General features: G+C 34.4%; 1 protein-coding gene across 4 annotated transcripts in view; it reads right to left on the bottom strand.

Annotated features, from left to right (window-relative positions):
* zgc:172282 (leucine-rich repeat and fibronectin type III domain-containing protein 1-like protein) overlaps positions 1-4,947 on the bottom strand; it is a 214,729-nt gene that overhangs the window by 109,751 nt on the left and 100,031 nt on the right. For all 4 annotated transcript variants that reach the window (XM_014005338.1, XM_014005339.1, XM_014005341.1 and 1 more), the window contains exon 2: positions 852-960. The gene's annotated coding sequence lies outside the window, so the exon portion shown is untranslated. The remainder of the gene's footprint in view (positions 1-851; positions 961-4,947) is intronic.

Genomic DNA, 4,947 nt, shown 5'->3' with positions numbered 1-4,947 from the left:
GCTTTGGATTACAGAAGCAATAAATAAATATAATCACAACTGCTGTGAAGTTGTTTAATCTTCCCCCATGCGGAAATGGTTACATCACCTACAGTATTCATGCATCCAAATACAATATAAACTAGTGCATGCATTTCTTACTCGGATGGTTAGACTAAAAACAAACAAACAAACAAAAAAATCATCCAAAACGTCATATTAATGGAAACACTTTAATTTTGCAGCAAGATAAAAGAGGTTTTTAAAGATAAAAAATAAATAATAAATTTGCAATCAGTCAAACAAAAATGCACAACGGCAAATGACATGAATGCTCACCTTTCTTGAGCATAAAACGCTTTTTTTATTGTCTAATAAGAATATGTCTCTGATGAAATTATTCACATCCAAAGTCAGAGTCTAAATTTGTCAGTGAAAAAGTCTGACACATCATAGCAGGTAAATCATGTGAACAGCTATTTGTATGMTCCTGTATGTGCAAACAAAGATCTACTTAATAAACATGATTCATTCTATATGACTAAATTCCAGAGGTTAGATAAAAATAATCCTAAAAGATCCTTCAAAATCTGCTGAGGTTTGGCTATTCCCTATGATCTACATCTTTGACATTAGTTAGTGAAAGAGTATATTATGCATCTGAGTGTATTTATGAAAGCATAATGTAATATCTTATACTTGGCTAATTTCCCAAAGGGGGTCATTAAACAGTTAATTGGCAATAAGTGTTTATGAATTTTGAGATGTAATTAAAATAGTATAACAGTGTCACAGTTTCCTACAGAGTCCATTTTTACAGCCTCATTTAGCACACTTTAAAATTCATACAGGGGTAGAAATTCCTTGCCTACCTCTATCTGATGTGCTGYGTGTGATTAAGACTCAACATGAAGATGAACTGCAGGCTCAGGCAGATGAGTTGAAAAAAAAGTGGCAGCCAAGGAAGATGGATCCAAAGCCCTGCAGAGGAAAAAAGAGCAAAGGTTAGAGCTAAAATCTGTCACTAATCTGCACGAAATATGTTTCATTAGTTTTACAAATAAAAGTAAAACACATCAGAACTTTTATCTGTTTTAAATCTTGCAGAGTTTTTATCCCTCCTGTTAAGTCTGCTCCCTTTACATTTTCATTACATTTTCTTTCCATAGTTACAGCTCACAGCGTCCCGCATGACCTCATCCTCCTACATTTTACATGGTTTCTCCTACTAGGCTCCTCAAGGAAAACACAATCGTGTCAGGTCTTTTTATTTGAAAAAAAAATAGATATAATAAAATAAAATAATGTACTGTATGTTTATATAGAGAGTTGCGCTCTTTTTCAGAATAAATGCTTAAAAATAAAAAAATAAAATAAAATAAAAAAACAATGGCCTCCTTATCTTACTTTACTACAAAGAAATCCCCAAACTGTTGTTTTTATCCAATGCTAAAAAAATACTGTTATCATTTATGATTTATAGCATTGTTTTAATAGCTTCCAAACTGTTTATTGCAGTTCAAGCTACAAAATCAATTGATGAGATTTTCAAGTACCACAGGGGTCAATGTTCGAGGCACTGGTGTTCACTACTAATATGCTGACATTGGCTCAGTGTTTTTGTGTTTACAATGTCAGTAACTGTTGGTTTATGAATAACAACCATCTTTGCATAGTAAAAATAAATTAAAAATCATCTTGTTTTAATAGTGGTAAATGCATTTGTTATTATGGTCTGTAGCCTATGGTGTTTGTTATTGTTAATAAATAAACATCATTACAGTATATAGATGTGTTCCAATTTTAAGATAGTGCATAGCTATATTTGTAAAATTAAGTGGTCAAAATGATCTGTAGTTGACAAATATGATACGCGGCCAAGATTGCTATAAAGCACATTAACATATTTAGATCTACTTGACCTAGCGCTGACAATTTTGCGTTTTCATTATTCCATTTTTTTCATGTATAAGCAATCATTGTTGCACATATGCACAATAATACACAGCACAGTGATCTCCACAACTCATTTTTCCATTTCATTTAGTTCAAACACCAGCACCTGATGTCCCAAAACTGGACCATGATGCTTTGTGTTAAGCAAAGATGGCGGTATCCGCAACATAGACCATCTACAATCCATGTCAGAAAAAGCTACAGATCAGAATTTCCTCCTGTTTCCTGACACTGCCTTTTCCAAAATAGAAGAAGTAGATTACCCTTAGCCCCTGTCAGTTTGCAGCACAAATGTGGAAAATCACAGTGAGATGCTGATTTGCAGAGGCCCACCCGCATCTGATGCAGGCATGTGCAACTGTCAACCTTCCAACAACCCTCTTGTACATCATGTCTAAACCTATTATAATGCTTGAAAGTGTACTCCAATTATCCCTTTTTCCTGTCATTAACAATAACAAGTAAACTGAAATATGTTGATTCATTCAAAGGAGAGATTCTGTCATTGCTGCCTTGTTCTTTTTTTCTTTGTGTCCTTTTTTCATTTTCTCAAAGGGAATCTATACTAAGAGCTTTTTAAAATAAGACATCCACACTCCAATAATATTCATGGAAAGCAGAAAGCTAGAAGTCTGAACAATATATATTTAAATGTATATATTTTTAATCCAGGTATTGAAATTACCTTAAAATATGGGATGTGATACAAAAATATGGCACTTTTTAAAAACCCATCTGTYCAGTATTGATCAAAGCAATAATAAAATGAAACTGACAGCCTTTAGGTTTGAGTTTTAGTGGAGAGTACACAATGAACCACACATCAAACAGGATGTAGGCACTTTGGTGTTCAGCTTCCAAGCCGGCTGAGCTAACAAGCTGAAGATTATTAGAAAAATCATTACTCACATCTGAGACCTAGAGGCGTCTCATCACCAAGACATGAAACAGCAATGTGACACAACAGCATGACAGCTGATTTTTCCTCACATACAGCACGTGGTGAGTCTGTGCATATAGGTAAATGTCCCTGGATAGCTCAAAGTGCTCTGCAGTTTTGAAGATGATAAAAGGAGGAGGTTGTTAAATGTGCATCATATACACCGTTAGGGGCCAAGGCTACAGAAACGTAGAGCTACATGGAAGATGAATGGCTGCCTACACACTTAGTTCATACCACAGAGGTTATTTAATAATTGAAGGCATTTCAATCGAACATGGATCAATAAATAATGTTTATGACAAAGTAAACGCTTGCATTTATTTAGCTTTTATATCGCAAAAAAGAAGGGGCACAAGAAGCACAAGCTGAAAATGTGTCTTGGCGAGAAGCGTCAACAGCAAAACCATGACAAATCGTTTTCTGGGTTACAATTTGTGTGTATAAATCAGTTTCGCAATTTGTCACGTTGCACACAAACAGTCACAGCGCTGACTGTTTTTAATGAAAAAGTACTAATTATCTTCATGATAGCTATCTCCGCTCTTCAACGGTCTTACCTTCCTTTTTTTGTCCTTTTTAACTCGGCGTTTTATTTTATCAAAACAATAATTCTTGTGAGAATTCTCTGCAGCACTACATTCAGCTGCAGTGAAATCCCTGGTGGTACGTGTTTCTGGCAGAAATGAGGTACATGAAATTTTGGAACACCTTTGCAGAGAGGCTTTTATAAACCCCTGGGTTTCATTATGAAAAACTACATGTCAGTTTTTAATGGAAAACAAACCCATCCAGCAAATGAACGTTCTAAAGGATGGATTTTTTWTTTATTTATTGAAAAAGGTACAGATATTTCTATATTTATAGTTCTTAAACTGTGAAATTTAGTTTTTCAATTGAGTAGAAAGGCAGTTTTAAGGGTTTTTAGATCACCTTTGTTTGACTTTTCAAACACGTTCAAGGAAAATGTCCAAGCTGTTCCAGCACCATGCTGTGTTGACAAATAAACAGTGCAAATATTCTCTAAATGACGAGTTCATTTTTTTCACCTTATAAAATCTAATATCCAGCCTCTAGCAAGTCTTCTTAAATTTATTTTTAACATTTAGCACCTTGTGTTAATGGCCCTATATGAGACTTGTTTTGTTGTTGTTTGTTTGTTTTCCTGCAGTTTTAATGAGTCACTTTTATGTTGTTTAAACAAAATTCAACATGTGGTTGTACTCTGCTTAGTCTCTTTTTGCTGTCTTAAACTTTTTCTCCGTATTTCATCTAAAGTTCTCTAAATAGCATGGTTTGCACATTTGCTGTTTTTATGCTACTTCCCACCTTCAATTTATTATTTTAAAGAGCCAGTATTATGTGTTTCTTAGGCATAAAGTTCAATTCAATACCAAAATAAAGTAACTACGTCACCTGAAGTTGTTATGAAAATGCTGTCAATTTATATAAATCAAAAATTATTTGACTTCGCACCATAGCTGTTTCTAAAAGGCTTGAAATTGGCCTCTGTCTCTTTAAGGACCTCCTACCACTTCTGTCATGCCCATTTCTGCTCGTCATCATAACAGTGCTTCATGCCATTTACAACCTGGCTTAGAAGCGCCGTATTTTGTTGTAATATTAATGAAAAATAGCAGCAGCATTATACAGTATCGGTTTTGGAAAATAGCAACTCAGGATACAGTTGAACCTTACTTGAATGATCCCACGTTGGACCGGAAAGTATGTTTTATGAAGAACTGAAGCAAGTACAGAGGCAACATTTCAACTTGGTAAGGTATCTCCCGGTCATGCACACACATCAATGTTAATAAGCTAATTTAATAATTACTAAAATGGGGTGTAAGCCAACTAAAAAACATGGATCGTAATATAAGTTATGGATGCTAACCATAGATCACAGATAGACCAAATAACCAAACAAAATAACACAAGTTGTCTTTCAGCTTACTATTCCTGAGTGATGGAATTGCATTGCCATTTAATGATAATCTTGTTATTAGTGTACTGTTAAATTCACTTTTGTTCAGAAAGCTATCATCCATAAAGTGGCTCGTACAAATATATAT

The sequence above is a fragment of the Austrofundulus limnaeus genome, unplaced genomic scaffold (assembly GCF_001266775.1).
Source record: "Austrofundulus limnaeus strain Quisiro unplaced genomic scaffold, Austrofundulus_limnaeus-1.0 Scaffold29, whole genome shotgun sequence".
In the NCBI taxonomy this organism is placed as follows: Eukaryota; Metazoa; Chordata; class Actinopteri; order Cyprinodontiformes; family Rivulidae; genus Austrofundulus; species Austrofundulus limnaeus.
This window is presented reverse-complemented; position numbering and strand designations above follow the sequence as displayed.